The sequence below is a fragment of the Halichoerus grypus genome, chromosome 15, assembly GCF_964656455.1.
Source record: "Halichoerus grypus chromosome 15, mHalGry1.hap1.1, whole genome shotgun sequence".
NCBI lineage: Eukaryota > Metazoa > Chordata > Mammalia > Carnivora > Phocidae > Halichoerus > Halichoerus grypus.
Window position 1 is genome coordinate 55,146,459 of NC_135726.1, and position 24,784 is coordinate 55,171,242.

The 24,784-nt window shown below is 50.6% G+C and overlaps 1 protein-coding gene and 1 pseudogene across 2 annotated transcripts in view; one reads left to right on the forward strand and one right to left on the reverse strand.

The window, feature by feature from the left end:
- Positions 1-24,784, reverse strand: part of LOC118543226 (kallikrein-4) — a 34,859-nt gene that overhangs the window by 1,546 nt on the left and 8,529 nt on the right. The window lies entirely within an intron of this gene.
- LOC118543235 (kallikrein-1-like) lies at positions 2,360-24,388 on the forward strand (annotated as a pseudogene).

Consider the following 24,784-nt stretch of genomic DNA (forward strand, 5'->3'; position numbering starts at 1 on the left):
CCTCCCACACGCATCTTCAATGACATCTCCATCCTGGACCCCAAGGATGAGGAATATGGGCGCAAAGACAACCTGCCTGATCCCACTCTCTGCCTGAGAGGCTGAGCTGGGATTCGGACCCAGAACTGAAGGAGTCTCCCTCACAACGGACAGACTCCACTCTCTGCCCTGCTCTTTGGGTCCTCTTGTCCAGCTTCTAAGCATCCCTCCATGCTAAGTCTCCATAGCTAGGCCACCAGCCCTCTCCTGAGAGAGATTTAACTTCATTCCACAGCCGCAGCCTAGACCTGCCTAGATAACATCCAGTCTAGGCCCCCCCCCCCCCCCCCCCCGGGCCCCAGAGCTGAGGCCAGTCAGGTCCCTCCGGAGGAGCCGCAGAGACCACGCCCCGCCCCGTCCTGGTTGGGCACAACTTTTTGCAGTGCCGTTCTTAGAGTGAGCTCAAGTTCATAGAGCTCACTGCTTGTAGCGCTGCCCTGAAGTGAGCACCCAGGAGCAACCTCAGGTCTGAGTTCAGAATGACCTACTGGGCAGGAGGAGGATAGAGGGGGAGAATGGGGGCTGGAGGCCTGTGAAGAAGGTTGGGGTGAGAGACCAGGTGCTAATAGGCCTGACCTGGGCTGAGGCAAGGGGACAGAGGAGGGGACAGTCAGTGAGAGCCAGGAGGCAGGAGGGGCCAGGCTTGGGGTTGGATGGGTTGGGGGAGGGGAAGTTAGGAGTGGGAGACTTACAGACCCAAGGGTGGAGGAGGACCGGGCTTGGGGAAAATCGGTGGGCTCAAATGGGCCTTGGGGAGGTGAAAGGCTGGGGTGCCCACCTGCGTGTTGTGTGTGGGGGATATTGTGAGTGAAGACATCTTGGAGCTGCTCAGCTGAGAGACTAAGGCCAAAGTTTGGATCATTCTATGTCTTGTCTGCCCGTCTCTTCACTCCCAGTCACTCAGCAAACGCTGTGGGCTCCCTTTAGAGGTATCAGGAGTGGACCCCTTCGCCCTTCCTGACTCCACCCTGGCCACCCCTGTCCCCACTCCACACGAGGCCCTCCCCGCCCCCCTTCACCCTTGTGGTCTGACCCCACACAGATGCCTGAGGGACCTGTGAACACCCAACTCAGGCCCCGTTCTGCTTCTGCTCAGCATTGCCCACAGCCCCCGGGTCCCTCAGAGGAGCCCCCAGGTGAGGCCCCACAGGATGGGCCCCTTTCTTCCCTCTGGCGTCACCTCCCACCCTCTCCCCTTGCTCACTGGGCTCCATCCACACTGGCCTCGCTGACCCTCACACACACCAGGCCCACTTCCCCCGGGGCCTCTGCACCTGCTCTTCCTCTGCAGGTGTCCGCTCAATCCCACCTCCTCCCTGCCTTCTCCCTCAGCACACTGGCTATCTCCCCCGGCTCCACAATGTCTCCTCCTGCCCCACAGCACCAGCGCCTCCTAACATGCACTGTCACTTCTGTGTCACGTTCGCTGTCTCTGTCTGTGCCCCTCACACAGTGGGGGGGCCTCATGAGGGGGGGCTGTTCTCTGTCTGGTCACTGCTGTCTTCCCAGGGGCTATGTTGGTGTTGGGCCCGCAGTAGATGCTCAGTAAGTATGTGCTGCCTGGAGGAGGGGATGAACTGTGATGTGGAAGACTGAGGTGCAGGTGGTGCTTGGACAGGGTGTGGGGTAGGGCAAGGCCTGAGGCCCTGGGGGCGGGGCTACAGCTGGGCGGTGGGACTGGTGCCTGGTTAACCCTCGCACCCCCGGCCTGAATCTGGGTCCCCTCCCCCAGGCCAGGTGGCTGAGGGGGAGAGGTAGGCTCACCGGGCAGGTGTCCCTGTTGCCCTCCAAGTTCCAGCACACAGCATGAAGTCAGTCACCCTCCCTACATGATGTCTGACACACATGTCGTTAGACAAGAGTTTGAGGTCCATACAGTGGAGACCATTTGGCTTCCTGGCTATGGGCAATGGAGGGACACAGCTGTGGGCGGCATCATCTGGCTCCTCAGTCCCCCCCCTTGGGACCGAGAGGTGTCAGTCCCCAGCCTCCTCCTCCTTCAGACCCAGGTGTCCTGGATGCACTTGATGAAGTAGTCCTGGCATATATTATTTGGGTCGATGATGACCCAGCCCATGAGGTGGCATTGGCACAATGCCCCATGGTGGAGGAGAGTCTCAGGGGAGGCCGGTGGACTTGGAGTGGACCCATAAGTTCATGTCCCTCAGCCCAGAAGCCGAAGAGTGTAGGTTTCATGGACTGTGGGCATCTGGCTCTTCTCAGGCACCTTCCAACTCACGGTTCCCTGAGGTTTGGGGCTCCTCGTGGGACACCAGGGCTCAGCCAGGTGCCACGCAGGGGGCAGCCACAGGGGGCAGGCATGGGCCGCACTAAAGGAGGAGGCCCGGGATTGGTGAGGCACTTGGTACTGGCTCCTCGCTGCCAAACGACGTTGTGGTGGCGACCGCGCCCCTCAGCACGGTTGTGGCTGATGCCTGATGCAGCCCGCTGTTGCTTTGGGTCATTGCACTTGTGAGATTATGCTCCCCCCAGGGGCACTGGCTTGGAGGCTTGCAGGCAGGCGGTTACCTGCAAGCTTGAGTGAGAAGACAGAAAGCAATCAGTGGGCAACCTGGAGCCCTCTGACCCTTTGGGAATCTGGAGATCCTGTTACCTTTCACCAGACCCTGGAGACACTGTCTCAGCCTTTCCCTAGACAAATATGCAGAACCCCCAACCACAACTGCCAGGTCTTCCACAGAGTTGATTTCTTAAATCTGCATCCTTTACAAAATTTTGAAAGCTTAAGCCAGTCTCTAACGATTTCCTCAGCCTGGGAGCCCTACCCTCTTGGGCTTCATATCCCAGCCTCAGACCTTCTTACATGGGGCTCTTCTCTGTGCTTTGGAGAATGCTTATTCTCACAGAATCCACAGCTTCCACCACCTTCTCTCCCTCAGTCAAAGACCCCAAATATCCCAACACACTCAACCCCCATACCTGATGCCTACTCCAGATGCCTTCTTGTCTCCTGCCCTGATTCCTGGGGTGGGCTCTATTTCAGCATAAAGTTTTCCCACCCAAGACCAGCCACCAGCCTACAATCCCAGGGATGGCTCCAGAATTCCAGGCCCTTCCATACCTCTTGCCCATCTCCCAAGACCCCCAGCCCTGCTCCTCTGCCCCCATGTCCCTCCAACCCCATAGCACAGGAGTCTCTCTTAGCCCAGGTCCTCCCAACCCAATTGCCACCTCCCACCTGCCCTGACCCAGTACCTCTTCCATAGATGTTACACCCTAGGACCATCCCCGGATCACAGGAGGCAGGGACTTTAAGAAGCATTCCAAACCCTGGCAGGTGGCTGTGGACCATGATGGTAGCCTTGCCTGTGGGGGGGTCCTGGTGCACCCACAGTGGGTGCTCACAGCTGCCCACTGCTCACACAAGTGAGTATGAGCAGTGTGTGTGGGGAGGGGGGTGTCTGTGCTCCCACAGGAATAAACAACTGGACACCGACCCTGGGTTCACCTCAGGGGAGGCTGGGGGACTGAGGGAAACAAAGATGGTACTGGTCTGGGTCCCATGGAGAATGGCAGGGACAACCCCAGGGAAGCCCTCCCATGGCAGCCTCCTGTGTCTTCCTGTGTCTCCCTGTAACTGTGTCTCTGTGTCTCTCAGTAACTGGCTCTGTTATGTGTCTGTCTATCTGAGTATGATTTATCCCTGTCTCTCTCTCTCTGTTTGGTCTAGGTGTCTCTGTGTGTCTCCCTGTGTCTGTCCACCTCTGGGTCCCTCTGCTGCCTCCCTGTCACTGTAGGTCTCACCCTCCATCTCTCTGCCCCATCTCTCTCTCTCTCTCTGGGTCTCTGCTTCACTCCCTCTCCCGCATCACTGCTAAGCACCCCCAGGATGAGACTGAGGGGGACCCCCAGAGAAAAAGAAAGGATCTCTTGAACATGTGTGTGTGGGGGGGTGGTTCTCATGTGCCCAGCCCTCACTCCAGGATAATAATCCACTGTAGGGGGACACAGGGAAGGGCTGGTTTCAGCTAGAGCCTGGTGGGGGCCATAGAAGAAGGGCTAGAGGGAGAGGGAGGGGGAGGGGAAGAGGAAGGGGGTTGTGTTTGGGGGGGGAGGTGGGAGGGGAGTGAGCAGGAGAGGGAGGGGAGGAGGTCAGATGAGCGGGGAGGGCAGAGAGAGGGAAGAGGTCTGGGGAGGGATGGGGATGCCGACCTTGGGCTGGGGAGCAGGCCACCCATATGGAGCCAAAGAGTGGGAAGGAAAGGAAGGGGCAGAGATAGGTGTACTCCAGTGGTTCTCAAATGGGGACAGTTTGGCACCCTCCCACCCCAGGAATGTTGGCAATGTCCGCAGACATCTCACATAGGTTCTGCAAGGACACACATAAGTAGGTGGATGTCCATGTTCTCTGTGGTGATGGTGAGATGAAGAGGGATGTGTGTCCACTCTGAGAGAGGGGACAGTGACAGGTGGTAGATGCTGTCCACAGAGCAAGGAACAGAAGTTGGAAGCAGGGCATACCAGACAAACATAGCAAGGATGAAACTTAGAACAACCCACTTTGTCCTGGAGGCCGTGGGAAGCCCTAGAGAAATTGTTAGTAGAGGAGCAGTAGGGTCAGCTTTGTGTTGTGGGCGGACAGACTAAGGGAAGAGACTGAAGTCCCTGGAAGCTGAATTACTATGGGGGGTATGTTAGAGGTGCCCTCAAACACCCTCAGATTCAATGATTTCCTAGAGTATTCAAGGAACTCAGAAAGGCTGTTATACTGTGGTTTATATGTTTTATTACAATGACAGGATACACATCAAAATCAACAAAGGAATCAACAGTCGAAATGTGGAGAGCTCAGGGACAAATCTGCAATTGTCTCTCCCAGTGGAGTTGCATGGACAGCACTTGATTCTGCCAGCAACAATGTGTGACAAGTACAAAGTATTTCTAACCAGGGAAGCTCATCCCAGCCTTGGTGTCCAGAGTTTATAGAGGGGGTCAGTATAATTGGCATGGAGTGCCTGCATGATGGACCCTGACCACTCAATCTCCCGTCTCTCCAGAGGTCCAAGTGATACAGCATGGCCCAGGCCCAGGTGTACAAAAACAGGCATTCACCATAAATCACGTTGGTAACATAAACTATCTGGCATGGCTCAAGACACCAGGTATGCTAAGGCACTCCTATCAGGTGGAATATTCCAAGACATCAGATGTTATCTTCCAGAAGCCACTCAAGGGCAAGTCCTTTCTTTGGACTATGCATGGTTTGAGCACCACAGGTCTGCTGAATTAACCTTTTACTGCACAGATGGTGAGGAAATGGAGGGGTGAGGAAAGCACTTGGAGATCTCATTTGGACTGGTGATTGAATGCATAGTAGAAGTATCCCTAGGATGGGGAGCCAGAAGTAGGAGGAGGTGTGAGGAAAGACACCAAGCTCAATGGGGACACTGTGATTGTTCTATTCACTTCCTCTTCACACCATTGATAAGGGAGAGATTCCTACCCTAGGGTTATGAGGATAGCTGAACACACCACACACAGCACTGGACAGACGAGATGGTTGGTAGTTTATCAGCCATATATATTCACAGCCTGGAGAAAGAGGGCACTGCACATCATGCAGGTGACATGGTGCTGTTCTCAGGATCAGCAGGAAGAAGCAGGGACTGTGGGAAGCAGGCATTGTAGTAACAAGAGGGTGATGTGAACTCTGGTTATCCTGGGAGGATGTTATTGTCTCACTTCCTAATGTTGCAGGCTGGCAGAGAAGTAAAAGACGTTAGGGTGAAGACCTTCTAGAATGCAGCTCATGCAGCACACGGAGGAGCTGGCCAGGGGAACAGCTTTTCCCGTTGGGTAGGAGTCGTATCTGGCAAGAGCAGGGGATCCTGTGCTTAGACCTTCTGAGGCCCTTGCAGTGATAAGATATCAAGACAGCACATACTATTGTATCTTGTTTTCAGGACTTTCATGTACATGAAGGGACATTTGATGAGCATGATCATTACAAAAATGTAAAAGCCAGTGGATTTTAGATTGAATTAAAAATTAGCCTAACAAACATTGCTGGAGATAAGAGAAGATATTAAGGATATTGAAGGAGAACAAGAAAACATAAAATAAAACCAAAGAGAAATATTAGGTAGGAGAAATGTAATCATTGTAAAAAGTGAAAAATCATTACAGAGAAGTAGCAGCATGGAATACACAATAATGAACTGATTAGACTGAAGTACACAAAAATGACTTATGAGAGTAGAATGAAGGAGAAGGAAAAAGTTTAAAGAAATTCTAAGAGAGTTGGATACTGGAAGTACACATGCTGAATTAAGGTCTGAGAAAGAGAGAAATAAAAAAGGGGAAATATGTGGGAAAATGTGGGACTTAGGGTTTATAAGGTTTAAAATGGTTGAAAGAGGGGCACCTGGCTGGCTTAGTGGGTGACATGTGGTACCCTAGATCTCGGGGTTGTATATTTGAGCCCCAGGTTGGATGTAGAGATTGCGTAAAAATAAAGTCTTAATAAATAAATAAATAAAATGGTTGAAAGACCTCAGATCGGTAGGATCCATAGTGTACCAATGAGAAGACAGACAGAAAAGCTTAGAAACAAAAAGTTAAAAATATCATTGACACAGAATAAGTACTTAATATCCCAGAGAGAAAGAGCAGATCACATAGAAAGAAGTAAGATCTGACTGGCATCAGATATCTCAAGAGCAACACAAATGACAGAAGTAAAGGAGGGAAAGAATTGAGAACCTAGAACATTAATTTATGTGAGCAATTTGGCCGTATGCACCAAAATCTTTCTTAGACAATATGCCATTCCATACAGTGATGGAGGGAGTGTAAATTGGTTCTACCACTTTAGAAAACTTTTTGGCAATGTCTATATATATATTAAAGCTGAAAATATTCACATGCCACACCATGTCAATTTCAATCCTAGGTATACACTCAACAGAAATACTTACCTATTTTCATAAAATATCTTGTACATAAAGGTTCACAGCAGCATATTCATTATGGCCCCAAACTAGAAGCCACTCATGCTTATTTCCAGGAGAATGGAAAAATAAATAATGGTTATATTCGTACCAATGGGGAAAGTGTTTAATGAATAAGGATTATAATTCATGCAAGGCAGTGAAAGAAAAAGAGACAGCAACGGGCACACACAGAGAAAACAGGGACACAGGGGAAAATAGAAGCTGAGTTAGAGATACAAGTAACAAAGATGGAGGGAGACTAAACAAGACAGTAGAGACACAGAGAGAGGGGACATGGAGGGAAACAGGAAGAGAGTCTTCCCTGATGGTTCATAACACAGCTCCTGTTTATTAAGCACCCAGTATATGCCAAGCAGTGTGCTAGAACTTTGCAGGCTCCCATGAATATTTCATATTATCCCAAACCACACAGGTAGCAAGCTGAATCCAGGGAGCCTGAATCCAGATCACATACTGTTTACTACAATACCATTGAAGAGTGAAGGGGAAAAAAAAGCCCAGAAAGAGAGAGAGGAAGAGATGGAGAAATGAGCAGAAAGAAGAGGCGTGAGGGAGGCATGGAGGGAAAGAGGGAGAATGAGATCATAAAGAGAAAGATAGGGCGCCTGGGTGGCTCGGTTTGTTAAGCGACTGCCTTGGGCTCAGGCCATGATCCTGGAGTCCCAGGATCGAGTCCCGCATAGGGCACCCTGCTCAGCCAGGAGTCTGCTTCTCCCTCTGACCCTCCCCCCTCTCATGCTCTCTCTCTCTCTCTCTCTCATTCTCTCTCTCAAACAAATAAATAAAATCCTTAAAAAAATAAAGAGAAAGATATTTACAGGAGACACAGAAGAGACAGAAACAAACATAGGGCAAGGGCATGAAAATGTAGAGGAATATCTTTGGAAAGGAGGGACAAGGGAGGATATTAGCCATGATGCCAAAGACACAGACTTAAGGCAAAAACATTATGGATTTCATTATCTTGAAATTAAAGACTTCTGTTCACGGAAGGACGTGGTCGGCTAAGTAAATAAGCAGCTGGCAGAATGAAAGGAAAGAGTGATTATGTCCCCAACACATGAGAGATCAATATCTAGAATATACCAGACGCTCCTGCACATGGGCAAGAAAAGGGATGGCTTGTCCTATAGAGAAACGAGCAGCAGTATGAACAAGTGGTGCACAGAGGGAAAATGAAAGAGCTAACAATCATTTGAGAGATGCTCGAAATCACTCATAAGATAAGTGCAAGGTAAAACAGGGAGACATCCTCTCACACCTCACAGACTGCCAACATTAGAAGCTAAGTAACCCCAGGAACTGATGGAGAGAACCTTCCATCTGCTGCTAGTGAGCCTGTGGACGAGGACAGTCATGGTAGAGACTAATCTGGAGAACTAGTCAAGTTGAGTATCCATATGCCCTAAGAGCCACAGGTTCTGATCATAGGCAAATACCACAGAAAGATTCTCGCAGTTTGTTGAGGGAGCTGTAAAAGATGTCCACTCTCTACTGTGGTGCTGGGGAGTAGGGGCCTCAGCAGCATGGGCACCTCACTGGGGGAGTGTGCAGGTAAGGGCAGAGGAGGCAGGAATGACCCTCCTGTAAGGTCAAAAGTAATCGATTAGAAACAGAGACACTGAAAACAAGAGATAAGAGAAATAAAGATAGATAGATTGATTGATAGATGATAGATAGATAGAGAGAGAGATCAGTGGCCTTAGGGACTGATTCAGCGGTCTCTCTTTGTGTTCCTACTCTTGACTTCTCTCCTGGCTCCTTCACCTGGGTCTGGGATCAGAGCAGCCCCAGAGTTTAGCTTAAAAATCATGGCACCTTGAATGTGTCTGCTGGCCATGGGGACATATCCAATCCAAGATGTTCATCAATGCATCCTCGCCCCACCAAGGAGGCAGAAGGCAGGGGCTCAGCTAAGAATAGGACCCAGGAGTCCAGAGGTGGCCCCATGAACAGCCCTGTGGTGCATCTACTGGACTTTCTGCCTCTCAGGTCCTGTGCCTCCATCACCCTCTGGAGGTTTCCCTCCCTCTCTGCCTCCTGGACTGTGTCCTCTGTGTGTGTCCACCTCTAACTCAGTCTATCTCTCTGACTCCATGTCTGACTCTCTTTCTCTCTGTGTCTGTCCGTTTTTGAGTCCATCTCTCCCCCTCCCTCTATTTCTGGATGTGGAGCTGAATGGAGCCAGTGCCGAGCTCTGTCTTGCCGAAGTCACTCTCTCCAGCTTCTTCTCCTTTTCTCTCTCTCCCTCTCACACTCTGACTTGCTGTTCTCCTACATTCCATGTCTTTGGGCCATGATTTCAATGTCAGACAACCCTCCCTACCCAGTGACTTCCTGGAGGAAGGAGAATGGGGAAAGAAGGAGAACTTGTGGAACCTGGGCTAAAAGTCCTTGGGTGAGTCCCCATCTTTCTAGCAGGGTACCTACATGATGACCACGTACAGAATGCCTTGGGTCTGGTGCCTGGCTTCTGACCTTCCCATGTTAGAGATAACTGATATGTGTGTGTGTGTGTGTATTGTGTGTGTGTGTGCGCATGCTCACACACATGCATGTGTGCACAAATTGGGAAATTAGAAAAGCCAACACTCTCATGCTCATGAAGCCAAAAACATCAGCCACAGAGTCAAACACCTTCCGTGACAAACTCCTGGTGTTTGACCCCTGGGACATCCATCCATGGTCAGATGGATGGGGTCAGATGCTGGAGGGTGACCTCCTATGGGTCTGCCTCTGAACATCTTATCTCTATTTGCCTTCTCTGAGCTCTCTGTTCTGTGTCCCAGACCATGAACCCCCATTGCTGCCGTGAGTGAATCTCCCAGTGGTGATGGAGGAGGACTGAAAGGCAAAGTAAGTCTTGTGTTCGTTTCCTGGAGCTGCCATAAGAAAGGACCAGAAATTGGGTGGCCTCAAACAGCAGAAATTTCTCCTTTCATAGTCTGGATGCTAGAAGACTTAAATCAAGTTGCTGGCAGGGCCACGATCCTCTGAAGTCTCCTGGAAAGAATCCTTCCTTGTCTCTTCCTAGCTTTTTGTGGTTGCAATCCTTAGTATTCTTTGATTTTGTCTCAAAATTCTATTTCCAAATAAGGTTACATTCACAGGTACCTGGGGTTACAGTTTACACACATGTTGTTTTGGGGACACAATTCGACCCTGTACACAGATGATATTGAACATCTTTTTGTTTGCTCATGTGGTATCTGTCATTTGTCCTCTATCTTCTTTGGTTAGGTGTCTATTCAGATCTTCTGGTTGTTTGTTAATGGACTGTTTGTTTCTTATTGTTGATATTTTAAGAGTTCTTTCTATATTTTGGATACAGGTCCTTTGTCGGATATGTGTTTTGCAAATATTTTCTCCAGTCTGTGGTTTGTCTTTTTTTTTTTTTTTAAGATTTTATTTATTTATTTGACAGAGAGAGACACAGCGAGAGAGGGAACACAAGCAGGGGGAGCAGCTGAGGGAGAGGGAGAAGCAGGCTCCCCACTGAACAGGGAGCCCGATGTGGGGCTCGATCCCAGGACCCTGGGACCATGACCTGAGCCGAAGGCAGACGCTTAACGACTGAGCCACCCAGGCGCCCCTGTCTTTTTATTTTCTTGATAGTGTCTTTCATAGAGCAGAAGTTTTACTTTTCCTAAAGTCCAACTTAATCATGGTTTTCTTTCCTGGAACATGTTTCGTTATTGTATCTGAAAACTTATCACAAACCCCCAAGTCACCTTGGTTTTCTTCTGTGTTAGCTTCTAGCAGTTTTATGGTTTTGTTTTACATTTATAATCCATTCTGCATCAGTTTTTGTGAAAAGGTAAAATCTTAGTCTGGATTCTTTTTTTTTTTTTTTTTTTTGCCTGTGGATGTCTAATATGTTTCCACAATATTTGTTGAAAGGACTATGACTTTCAGCATTGAATTGCCATTGCTCCTTTGTCAAAAGTCTGCTGACTATATTTGTGTGGATCTTTTTTTTTTTTTTTTGACTCTTTATTCCATTCTACTGATCTATTTTTTCACTAACACAACTCTCTCTTGATAGTTGTAGTTTTATAGTAAGTCTTGACATGGTGTCAGTTCTCCAACTTTCTTCTTTTCCTGATTTTGCTGGCTGTCCTGGGACTTTTGCCTTTCCATATAAGGTTTAAAATCAGTTTGTCAGTGTCCATAAGGTAACTTTCTGGGATGTTGATTGGGATTTCATTGAATCTATAAATCAAGTTGGGAAGAACTGACATCTCAAAATATTGAGTGTCCCTATCCATGAACATAGAATCTCTTTCCAGTTATTTAGACCTTCTCTGATTTCATTCATCAAGTTTGGTAGTTTCCTTATATAGATCTTACATTTTATTAGATTAGTTCCTAAGATCTCATTTTTGTGAGTGTTAATGTAAATGGCATTGTGTTTTTAATTCCAAATTCCTACTGTTCATTGCTGTTATGTAAAAAGACAGTTGACTTCTAGATACTAGCCTTGCATCTTGCAACTGAAAAATTAATGAAAGGCAATTTAAAATGGAGTCTGGGGCCAGAAGGGGGAGCTCTGATGCTCTAACATTTGTCAGTTGCAGACCCCAACAAGAAGAGACATACCTTACATTTTCAATAGGAAGAAGCATATATTTTACTAACCCAGCAGGAAAAAGAAAGATTTTCTCCTTTCTGGGCAACACTCCCACCAGTGAAGGACCATCACAACTCAGCCAATGAGAAGCCACTGCCCTGCGAACTCCCCCTTACTCCAGTGGACTTTTTGTTCATAACAGACCCTCCAACTCTTTCCTTTCCTCTATAAAAGAGCATTCCTACCCTGTGTTCTCTGGACTTGCCTATGGTTTTGCCATAGGTTGCTTGTCTCAAATTGCAATTCTCTGGTATTCCTAAATAAACCCATGTTGCTGGTAAAATAATTTACAGTTTTATTTTTAGGGTTAATAGAACCTTGCTGTAATTGCTTATTAATTCCATGAGGTTTGTCAATTTTTTCTGTGACTTTATAGATAGACAATCATGTCATCTGGGAGCAAAGACCTTCTTAGTTTTTCCTTTCTAGTTAGTATACCTTTAATTTACTTTTTTTGGTGGTGGGTTCTTATTGCATTAGCTAGGACTTCCAGTGTAATGTTGAATAAGAGACATGAGAAAAAACACCCTTTCCCTGTTTGCAGTCACAGGGGGAAAGAATCTAGTTTCTCACTATTAACCAATGTGATCTGCAAGATTTTTGTATAGGTTCTTTATGGAGTTGAGGGAGTCCCCATTTCTAGGTTTATGCTGGAGACACAGTGTTTTTTTACCTCAATGGAAGAAAACAAGCTTAGAAATCCACAATCTCATCAGAGGCAGCAGGAAATCTGCACAATCCTTGCTCAGGAGAGAGATATTATCTTTATTAATCTGAGCTATAAGCAGATCCGTCCTGGAGGCATATTTATTTTTTGGACAACAAATAAATCTTTATGAGAGCAGAATGTTATCTTTATTAGCTAGGACAAGAAACAGATTTTTTTTTCTGAGAGACATCTTTATTGTCCTGGACAGTAAACAAACTGCTCTGAGGGAAATAACCATCTTGCAAGACTGGTTGCTAGACAAAACTCCTATGTAGGCAAAATATGTTAATGCCTTCGCTCAGAAAACATGCAGAAACATGGGAGTCCATGGAGAATTCTATCCCAACACTGTTTACAACATACCCTCCATCATTTTCTGCAGGACAAGCTTTTCCTCCTTCCATATAAATCTTGCTGACCACATCCATGTTTCCCCAGCCTGGCCAGGCAGAACGTGGTCATTTGACCTGGATATGCAAATCCTGCCCTAACATACATGTCTGTGTGTGTATGGCTCTGACCTTAGCAACATATATGTGGACAGTTAAGACCTGACCATGTGCACGCACCCATGTGTACACACAGACACACACACAGGAGTCTATAGCTAATGAGGTCAAAGGAGGTGGGGAAAATTTCTGGAAAAATAGGCAGCAGTTGTACAACCTAGAGAAAGAGCATTGCTTAAAAAAACCAAGGATGTCTGGGGGCACCTGGGTGGCTCAGTGGGTTAAGTGTCTGCCTTTGGCTCAGGTCATGATCCCAGGGTCCTGGGATGGAGCCCCTCATCAGGCTCCTTGCTAGCAGGGAGCCTGCTTCTCCTTCTCCCTCTGTCTGCTGCTCCCCCTGCTTGTGCTTGTGCCCTCTCTGTCAAATAAATAAATAAAATCTTAAAAAAAAAGACTTCTGGAGAAGTTGCAGGAACAGCATATATGAATAATATGTAGGTAGAGCAGGGCACAGGGAAGTGGTAACAGTATAGGAAAATGCTCCTGTCCTGAGGGATTTTCCACTCACTTTCCCAGAGACCCAGGATGGTGACAAGGTCCTGGAAGGTGAAGAGTGTGAGCTCCACTCCCAGCTCTGGCAAATGACCCTCAATGTGTGGACATTTAACTGTGTTGCTTCCCTCATCTCCCCACATGATGTGCTGCATGGGGCCCACTGCCAAAGGCTATGTCAGGTGCAGGACTTAGGGTCTTGAGGAGGCCTGACTGGGGAGGTCAGAATGGCATGAAGCTGGATCTGGGGATGGAGAAGTCTGGGGGTTGGCTCCTGGATGTTGTGGGAGATAGGGGACCTGAACTTCTAGTTTGGGGAACAGGATAAGGGACATTTCCCAACTCCCATACTATGTGGAAGGATGCACTGGAGTCATGGGGCTAGAGCCCATGTGTGTTTGCCTCAGGACTGCAAGGAATCTGAGAGGCAGGGCATGACTGTGGCTCTAGGATGTTAAGAGCAGGTAAGTGGAACTCCAACATCCCATAGGGTTGAGAGAGCCCAGCTTGTTTACACTTTGGTCTTTTTGTCTACCCCACACTCAACTTGTGCATAGCCATCTGCCTACACAGCTCCATGTGGGTGTGAGTACAGTCTGCATAAACACGATGCCCAAGGGCAACTGTGGGCTGTTTCAGGCATCATCCAGCAAGTGCTGTGAGACACAAGGTAATCACCATGAGGTCATGTTGTTGAAACTAGCCCCACCTGTGTGACTTCACCCACCACTTGCACTACCCAGAGTGCTGCCCACGCCTGCCCCCTTGTCAGTAGGGTCTGGGTGGCATCTGGCTGAGCCCTGGTGTCTGATAAGGAGCCCAAGACCACAGGGAGCCATGGTGGAAAGATGGATGAGCAAGGTTGGATGTCATCTCTCCAGGAATCCTAGACTCCAAGGCTCCATTGTGGAAGGGCCATTGTCCAGAAATTGGTTTGGTTTGAAATGAGTGAGTTGGGGTTGTATGGGGTTGGGTTAGGATTGAGTTGGGTGGGTCAGGTGGTATTTTTGGGGGGGTTGTAGATGAGGGTCAGGATGGAGATGGGGTGCTGGATCCAGAAGGTCTCTCCACAGGGTGACTTGGGGGACCCCTGATCTGCATGTGGGTTTTCTGGCCCCTGACTGACTCCAGTTCTTATGATCTTAAAATGGGTTTACCTCTGCCCACTTTTTTAAAATTACTGTATAGTTAACATGCTATGTTATTTTAGTTTCAGTTGTACAATGTCTACTTACTTATTTTATTTTTTAAAAGAGGACATTTCATTATTTTTTAAAAGTAAACTCTATCCCCAATGTGGGGCTCGAACTCACCTACCCCACCACCATGAGATTAAGAGTCCCATGCTCTACCAACTGTCCCAGCCAGGTGCCCCTCAATACACCAAGAGCTTCTTTAGTTACTCAAATGGGAAAGGAGGAGGATTTCCTATCAAGTTTATAACACATATCTCAGGCTGGACCATCATGAGTTGCTCTGATTTTTCAGAACAGCTTTGGTAATCAAAATGGTGGAAACCTAGAAAACCATTCTCTTTCTCCTCTGAGACCCCCAAAGATGAACCTTGAGATGCATGAATCTACCTCCTGAGACCTACATAGTCCATTGCAGGAAGTACCAGATTTTGCATGAGGATACTCCTGATTTGGGTGGTCAGATGAACCAGGATCCCTAGACCTTCAAGTGCTTTGCTGCCTTTTCCCTTCTGGTTCTGAGACCACACTTAAGAGAATCCAAAGTCCCCTCGTTACCTCACACCATGATTTCCATGCTCTTCAGACAGAAAGAGCCATCCCTTACCCCACCCCAGGATGACTATCACTCACCCCTCTCTCCCTGCTTGCATTCCACCATGACCCCAACCTTGTTCCTGGACCTCCCACTTTCTTCGAATGCCAACAGCTCATAGGAGACCACTTCTAGCATTGGCCTTCATCCTTTCTGTCACCGTGTGACAGGGAAATATCCAGTTCTCCCAACTCTCAGCCAAACTGAAAGCTTCCAGCCACAGTTCTGGGATCCCTCACTCCCAAACACCCTAAACCCATCCAAGATGCTCTACTTAGCCCACCAGAACTATTACCTAAATCAGTGATGTTTTACAACCTCAAAAGCTCACCACAGGTCTAAGATGATTCTCCAGCATGGGACTCACTAAAACTTCTCTCTCTTAGCCTCTGTCCCTCTGGGATCCTTATGCTGGGGTTCTGGAAACTCTTAACATCCCAGACCACACAGCCTCTTCCCCAGTGTGATTCCTCAAATCACCTGGCCCCCACACCACATGCTACTGCAGATGCTGCCTTCTTGTCTCCTGCCTGATCCCTGTGGTTGGCTCTACTCTCAACATAGTCTCCCCACCCAGGCCCTGCCACCAATCTACAACCCCAGGGATGGCTCCAGAATTCCAGAACCTTCCCAAACTGCTTGTCCATCTCTCCAGACCCAGAGCTGTGCTCCTGTGCCCCCATGTCCTTCCAACTCCACAGCACAGCTCCAACTTTTAGCCTAGACCCTCAGAGCCCCACTGCTCATGAGCACTCTCTCTAAGAAAAAAAAAAAAGAGTGGAGAGTTCATATATCCCTGAGGTAAGATGTATTTCTGGTGTATGGTGTATTTCTGGCTTTAGGAACTGCAAGCAAACTGCTCCTGGTGGTCTTCACCATTCTATGTCTGCCCTGAAAGAACCATTTACCTTTTATAGCCACAGAACTGAGATTTCTGAAATCCAAACCTAGAGTCTTACACTCTGAGTGGCTGAATTACAATGCAAAATGAGTTTCCAGCCACACTGGTGTCTGCTGTTAAAATGAAGGCATGATTGGGAAAGAAGAGCATCTGGCAGTTTGAAAGGAGATATATGGGAAGTCCCTGAAGAGAGGGAGGATAATGTGGAGATGGTCCAAATAGAGATGTGGTCTGAGCCAGGGTCTAGGGGATGGAGAAGATCCAGGGAGCAAGTATGCAGTGGCTCGTGTCTGAAAGGCTGTGAGGCTCCTGGGGTCAGTCCTGGTGCCTCAGGGAACAGTATACTCTCCCCAGAGGGAGAGCCCAAGAGGAAGAGTGTGTTGGGCAGGGGGAGGGACATGAGTGGTAAAAGGAAGTTTCTCAAGGAGCAGGTGGGATGACTTTGTGTCTGGAGGGATCCATGGGGGAGAAGGATCCAGCGTCTCCACTGCTTACACCTCTCCCCTAGGCTTCAGCTCAGTTCTGGTCTGTCCTCCACCATGTGGCTGAACCCAGCGGGTCCCCTGCCCACTCTCAGCTCCATCTGGCCAGGTGTTGCCTCAGTGCCTAGCTATTTGTCAAGAACTCTGAAGAGTCTAAGATTTTACCACCTTGCAAACAAATGTCAGCTGGCCAGTTTCATGGGTACTGGCAGAACACAAGAGATCCTGGGTCAGAGGCAGGATTTTACTACTCATGGGGCAGCAGGCAGCATAGGTTTTATATCCACACCAGTTCACCTGGCTCCCCAAGGCCTCTGGGGGTGATCAGAGGAGCAGAGATGGATTCTGTGCACACAGCGGTTTGTGCCATAGCTGAGGATCTGAGCTTAGGAATCTTTAATCTTATAAGGGGGCTGCTGGCAAGTTTGCCCAAAGTTAGTCTCTGGCTGAGATATGATCTTTATAATTCTGGGTTGCAAACAAAATTGCTGGAGGGACATATAATTTTTATTGTCCTTGGCAGTAAACAAATACTATCTTTTATTAAATCATGGACAGTATACAAACTTTCTCTGAGGGAGATACCATCTTGAAAGGCTGCATGATAGACAAACATCTTGGAAGGCAGTCCAGAGTAAAAAATGTATTAATTCCTTTGCTCTGAAGACATGTGACATGCCCATGGAGAATTTCTAACAACATGAGTCCAGACTCACCCTCTACCTTTCCGCCCAAGAAAGGGAAAGGTAACATCACTCAGTTTTCCTCATGCTCTTCCTCCACCACAACTGCATGCCCTCTGCTCACCAGAGAGAGACCTTGAACGCTGGATCCTTCTCCCCCATGGATCCCTCAAGACAAAACACCAGCCCAATTCCCAACAACAGTGGAAAGAGTGTGGTCATTTGATCTGTGGGATCTGTGTCAAATCCTGCCCTAGTGTTGGCTCCTGTTTGTGTGTGTGTGTGTATGTGGCTTGACCTTGAGGGGATATCTGTGTTTCCCAGTGTAGAGGTTCATAGTTCTTTGACCTTGAAATCTGCGTGTTTGGTACTTGTGCACAGTGCAGCTGTGTGTGTGTATGTGTGTGTGTGTGGCAAGTGTGCAAGGCCTTACCTGTCTCCTACTTGCCTGCACTTGTGAACCTTGTCATCATATGTGAAATGCAGTGAGAGACCTTGAACATCAAGCATCTGACTTGGGGACTGATGTAGAGATGGATAAATATGTCCTGTCCTGAAGCCTGGATCTCCAGCTATGTCTCTGTCATCTTCAATGCCCAGCTCTATGTCCAGGTGTTGTACTGGAGTCTGATCCACTGGGTCCACACCTGAATGCCTTGGGTTGGACATGTGTGGGGTTGGGGTTTGGGTTGGTTGGGTTGGGTTGTACTGGGTTTTGGTTGAGGTTGTGTATGGGGATTAGAATGGGCATTGGGCACTGTATCCAGGGGTTCCTCTCTCACGCTGAGGCACATTTCTCCCACAGGGTGACACTGATCTGTGTGTGGGGGAGGTCAGATCACTGACTGAATGTATTCTTGTACCCCAGTCTTTATGGTCTTCACTGTGAGTGTCTGTGACCACTTCTCTCACTTCCTATGTTGGGAGCTTCTCATGTTGCTCAGCTCAGAGAGGGGAAAGATTTGATCAAGTGCTTGACATGAGAGGGGCTGGACCCCCATGTCTCCCACAGGTGAGAGCCCCCTTCCTGGCTAATAGATGGCTTTTTTCTCTCTGTGTCTTAACATGGCAGAAGGGGCAAGGGATCCCTTTTAAGTGCACTCATTCCATTCATGAGAGCTCCATCTTTGTGACATAATCACTTCCCAAAGGCCCCACCCCCCCAAACCATCACACTGGGGAGAGGAGTTCAACATATGAATTTGGGGGGAACACAGACATTTTGTCTACAGCATGTAGGACACGTTGTGGGTCAACACTGGAGGCCCGAAAGCTCTAGTTCTTGAATCTCTTCTGGGAGTCCAAAACGTGATACTCGATGCCACTTAATCCTGAGGTGCATTAACGAGGCCCCCGAGATCTAAATGTTCATTGGAGTGGGGCCACTGGATTTGTTGAGGATTCTCTTGACCTGGAAGGGCAGGTCATCTGGGTGTCCTGGGTCATCACATGCCCCGGTTGAGGAATGAGGAGTTGGGAGAGGCTCTATGTCAGGACCCCTGCATTTTTGGAGAACATTGGATTTGGGGATGCTAGGAGACTCGCTCCAGGATACCTTTGGAATTTCATATCTCTGGGTCCAGTAGTGCTGGGCTTGTGGAGTTCTGGCACCGCAAGAATTCATTTTGATGGGAACATTATAGTAGGGGAACTCATTCCTGCATCTGGAAATACAGGAATCTCGGAGTTCTGAAAGCCAAGCTCACATATTTCAGGGATGTTGGAAGTTGGGGGACAGGCATCTTGGCTCAGGGAGGTGCAGAGATCAGAGAGCTTCAGGGACATAGTGCATGTATTTGAGGGTCCGATGGGCTTTGGGGTGTGAAATCTCTCTTGGAGTGTAGGCATTGGAGGCTTTGTAATAGGCATCCTGATTCTCCAGAGCTGTTGATTCTGTCATTCTTGGGCTTCCCCTCACTGCCTGTGTCACCAAGAGCAAAGCAACAGAGCTGTAGGCCCTGGCCCATTTGGCCTCAGACCCCAGAATATGTCCAGCATGATTAAGGGCCTAAGAACAACAGGTGCTTGCTCTTCCATCCCTCCCATAGCCCTGGGGTGGGGGTCGGGGGCTGTCCACATCCAGAAGCAGGGCCAGGCCTTGGCCAGCTTCCTGGTGGCAGCAGATCAGGGGCATGGCCATGGGAGGTGTAGGCTTTAAAGGCTCCCCAGGGTTGCTCCCCAGCTCCTAGTTCACTGTGTGCCAGCTCCTAGACACTCTGTCACCATTTGGTTCCTGGTCCTGTGCCTGGCAATGTCCCTGGGGTGGACTGGTGAGTAGAGTGGATCTGAGAGAGGGAGAGGGGCCCTGACTCTCATGGTGCTCTGACCCTGCCGCCCCTACAAGGCCATCCCTTCTCCCCACCTGTGCAGCCCTATTCCTCCAGGCCGCAATCCAGCCCAGGCAGGGTACCCAGTCTCTTCCTACCTCTCCCACCCCCACCACAAAACCTTCTTTAGCTCTTCACCCCGCCATCTTCCTCACAGTTGTCATTGCCACACTAGGTACCTGCTTCCTCCCAGTGACCCCCAGGCAGTTTCCAGACAGACACAGCCTGGGGCCATCTGTCTCTCTCTTTGGGGTTCCCCAACTCTTCCAAGCAGCGTCCCCTCCTCACTGGACCCGGGGACCCTGATCCTCCTGTCTTACCTCCTAGTTCTCCAGGGTCCAGTGCTCTGGCTCCTGAGCCCCCAGGTGACCTTTCCCATCCAGCTGTCATCTCTCAGCCCCATCCCCTAAACACTGAAACCTTCTCAGAACCTCAAATGCCACCTCAGGCATAGAAGATATCTAAGCCCGAGACCCCTTAAAGGCCCCCAAATTCTTTCCTTTCAGTCAATGACCCTCTCCTTTGAAGTCCTTAACGCTTGTTTCTACAACCCTTCCTCTTCTCTGAGCCAACACCTCCACCAAAGCCAGTTGTCCCCCAGTCCAGGAACTCCGAATCGCTGCAGGACACCCGGCATCCACACCACAAGTTGCTCCAGATGCTGCCTTGTTCTCTCCTACCTGATTCCTGGGGTGGGGTCTATTTCAGCAGAGTGTCTCCCCAGGCAGGACCCATCATAAACCCAATTAAGAGACTGCAGGAGAATTACAGACTCTTTCCGTACCGTTTGCCCATCTCCGCAGATGCCCAGCCCTGCTCTTCTGTGCCCATGTACCTCTCCTAGCCTAGGTCCTCCCAGCCCCATTGCTACCTCCCACCCGCCCTGACCCAGCACCCCTCTGCAGGTGCTGTGCCTCCCATCCAGTCCCCAATCAACAGAGGCTCGGAGTGTAAGAATTTCCAACCCTGGCTGTCGCTTGTGTACAATTTCAGCGGTATCAGGTGTGGGGGTGTCCTGGTGCACCCACAGTGGGTGCTCACAGCTGCCCACTGCTGAGTCTGAGCATGGGGTCTGGGGAGGGGGTGTGTGTGCTCCCACAGGAATAAACAACTGGGCACCGACCCTGAGTTCACCTCAGAGGAGGCTGGGGGACTGAGGGAAACAAAGATGGTACTGGTCTGGGTCCCATGGAGAGTGGCGGGGACAACCGCAGGGAAGCCCTCCCATGGCAGCCTGTGTCTTTGTCTCTCCCTGTAACTGTGTCTCTGTGTCTCTCAGTAACTGGCTCTGTTGTGTGTCTGTCTATCTGAGTATGATTTATCCCTGTATCTCTCTCTCTCTGTTTGGTCTCGGTGTCTCTGTGTGTCTCCCTGTGTCTGTCCACCTCTGGGTCCCTCTGCTGCATCCCTGTCACTGTAGTCTCACCCTCCATCTCTCTGCCCCATCTCTCTCTCTCTCTGGGTCTCTGCTTCACTTCCTCTCCCCCATTGCGGCTGAGCACCCCCAGGATGGGACTGAGGGGGACCCCCAGAGAAAAGGAAGGGATTATCCTGACATGTGTGTGTGTGTGTGTGTGTGTGTGTGTGAGGGGGCTTCTCATGTGCCCAGCCCCTCCCTCCAGGACAATGATGCACTGCAGGGGACACAGGGAAGGGCTGGTTTCAGCTGGAGCCTGGTGGGGGCCCTGGAGGAAGGAGGAGAGAGAGGAGGAGGAGGGGGAGTGGGGAAGAGGGGGAGGAGTAGTAAGGGGAGGGTGGAGGACGGGAAGAGGAGACAGTCTGGGGATGAAGGGGGTGGTGGAGGAAGGGAGAGGGAGGAGGTGGAGGAGGTCGTGGGCGGGAGGGGGATGCCAAACTTGGCCTGCGGGCCAGCCCACCCGCTGCTGGGGAGCCAACCCCACGGCCCCAGCTGCAGCTGAGCTGACCCCAGGCCCCCTCCCAGCCCCTCGGGGTCCTCCCTCCCTGTTTTCTCTCAGGCTGCCCCCCACCATCTGTATTTCACCCTCTCCCCTTGCTTCCTGTCCCTGTCTCATTGGACCCGTTGCTCCTTCTTCCTGTCTGTTCTTGCTTCTTTCCGTGGACCTTTTCTCAGGGTCGCTGCCTTTTCTCTTCCTCTCCTGTCCCCTTTGTGCTCATTCTGGCTCCCTGTTCTACCCTCTGCCTTGTTCCTTCTGTTTCAAGCTCTCTCCTTTTCACTGCTTCTCTTTGTCTCTGGATCTGCCTTTCATGCTGTCACAATCTTTTGTTTTCCCAAGGTCTCTATTTTTCCATGACTAATTCCTTCCTGCAGGCTCTCTCTCTCTCTCCCTCCAAGGTTACTCCTTGTTTCTTTCTGTCTTCGGGACGCTCCTTGGCCCCATCTCCCTTTCCCCCTCCTCTCTCCCCAGCAATTACCAGCTCTGGCTGGGTCGCCACAACCTGTTCGAGCATGAAGACACAGCCCAGTTTGTCCAGGTCAGTCATAGCTTCCCACATCCTGAATTCAAGCTGAACCTCCTAAAGAACCATACCCAGCTCCCCGGAGAGGACTATAGCCATGACCTCATGCTGCTGCGCCTGGCAGAGCCCGCCCAGATTACAGATGCTGTGAGGGTCCTGGACCTGCCCACCCAGGAACCCCAGCTGGGGAGCACCTGCTATGCCTCTGGCTGGGGCAGCCCTGAACCAGGTAAATGCACGCCGGGGGCCAGACCATGCAGCCTGGAGCCCAGACACTTGGGTGTAGGGAGGAGGGGGCTGGGGACCGGACTCAGGGTCTGAGTGAGGAGGGGCTGAGGAGTCACTGGGGGTCTGGCCACAGCCTTTTTCTCCTCTTGGTCCTAGTCACATACATCGGCAATCTCCAGTGTGTGGACCTCAAACTCCTGTCCAATGATGTATGTGCCAAGGCCCATTCCCAGAAGGTGACAGATCACATGTTGTGTGCTGGGCCTTTGGAGGGCAACAGTGACACCTGCCCGGTGAGCCAACCTCTCCCCATCAGCCACCTGGCCTGGGGGAGGGGACCCAGATTCAGGCCGGGGGTGCGAGGGTTAACCAGGCACCAGTCCCACCGCCCAGCTGTAGCCCCGCCCCCAGGGCCTCAGGCCTTGCCCTACCCCACACCCCCCGTCCAAGCACCACCGGCACCTCAGTCTTCCACATCACAGTTCATCCCCTCCTCCAGGCAGCACGTCCTTACTGAGCATCTACTGCGGGCCCAACACCAACATAGCCCCTGGGAAGACAGCAGTGACCAGACAGAGAACAGCCCCCCCTCATGAGGCCCCCCCACTGTGTGAGGGGCACAGACAGAGACAGCGAACGTGACACAGAAGTGACAGTGCATGTTAGGAGGCGCTGGTGCTGTGGGGCAGGAGGAGACATTGTGGAGCCGGGGGAGATAGCCGGTGTGCTGAGGGAGAAGGCAGGGAGGAGGTGGGATTGAGCGGACACCTGCAGAGGAAGAGCAGGTGCAGAGGCCCCGGGGGAAGTGGGCCTGGTGTGTGTGAGGGTCAGCGAGGCCAGTGTGGATGGATGGAGCCCAGTGAGCAAGGGGAGAGGGCGGGAGGTGACGCCAGAGGGAAGAAAGGGGCCCATCCTGTGGGGCCTCACCTGGGGGCTCCTCTGAGGGACCCGGGGGCTGTGGGCAATGCTGAGCAGAAGCAGAACGGGGCCTGAGTTGGGTGTTCACAGGTCCCTCAGGCATCTGCGTGGGGTCAGACCACAAGGGTGAAGGGGGGCAGGGAGGGCCTCGTGTGGAGTGAGGACAGGGGTGGCCAGGGTGGAGTCAGGAAGGGCGAAGGGGTCCACTCCTGATACCTCTAAAGGGAGCCCACAGGGTTTGCTGAGTGACTGGGAGTGAAGAGAGGGGCAGACAAGACTTGGAATGATCTGAACTTTGGCCGTTAGTCTCTCAGCTGAGCAGCTTCAAGGAGACATCTACACTCACAATATCCCCCACACACAACACGCAGGTGGGCACCCCAGCCTTTCACCTCCCCAAGGCCCATTTGAGCCCACTGTTTTTCCCCAAGCCCAGTCCTCCTCCACCCTTGGGTCTGTAAGTCTCCCACTCCTAACTTCCCGTCCCCCAACCCATCCAACCCCAAGCCTGGCCCCTCCTGCCCACCCCCCACCGACTCACCTACTGTCCCCTCATGTCTGTTGCCTAGCTCAACCCAGGTTTGTCCTTGTTCAGACCTGGACCCTCCTTCTTCACGGGCCTCTGGCCCTCATTCTCTCCCTCTACCTCATCTCTGTCCTGCCGCAGTGGGTCATTCTAATCTCAGAACTGACCTTGCCCCTCTCTGCTCATGGGCCTTGTGGAGGAGTATCCAGTCAGAGAAAGCTATTTGGGAGAGGTGACATCAGAGATGAGCCCTGAAGTTCAGAGGGTCTGGTAGATGGATCCCACATCTTTTCCCTGCTGACCTGTCTGCTGGGACTATTCTCCTGGACCCCCGTGCCCCCCCCCCCCCCGCAGAAGCTAGACCCTGAAGTCTTCTCCCCACTGGCCAGGACTTGAGCTGCTGTCCTCTCTGTTGGAATCCCACCGGTCCTCTGGAAGTGGACTCTGGAGAGAAATGTGATTTTTCCCAGAGCTGGGTTGTTGCTGTTTGTGCTCTGTGAGCCCAGGTGTTAGAGCTGGTTCTCCGCTGGCAGGCAGAACCTAAGGCCTTGCTGACCTTCCTTTTCCTCTCCCCTTTGTGCTGCATGGTGACTTGGGGGGCCCACTGATCTGCACTGGTGTGCTTCAGGGAATCACATCCGGGGGCCACATCCCATGTGGCAGCCCCAGTATGCCTGCTGTCTACACCCAAACTGATTCCCTACCTGCAATGGATCAAAGAGACCATGTGGGTCAACAGCTGAATGCCTCTGACCTTCCCTTCCCCTTAGTCAAATAGAATACACAGCAAATTCTGGCATCATTTGTCCTTTCTAGGGACCTAGTTAGGGACCTACCCGGCCTGTGTCCTAAAGTGTGGAGTCAGGGGTAGAGACGGGGAAGACCAGTGGCTTTCAAATTGGGCCCCCCCACCTCCAGGGGACAGCTTCTCACACAGGTTCTACAGAGACACACTTAAGGCAGGGGTGGCCATGTTCTTGTGGGAGAGATGGGTGTCCACCCTAGAAGGGTGGACAGTGACATGTGGTAGATGCTCCCCACGTGGCACAGAGCAGAGTTGGAAAGTACAAAGCAGATGCATGCATACCAAGGATGGAGTTTAAAGCACAGCCATGAGTGAAAAAGTGTGAACACACAAT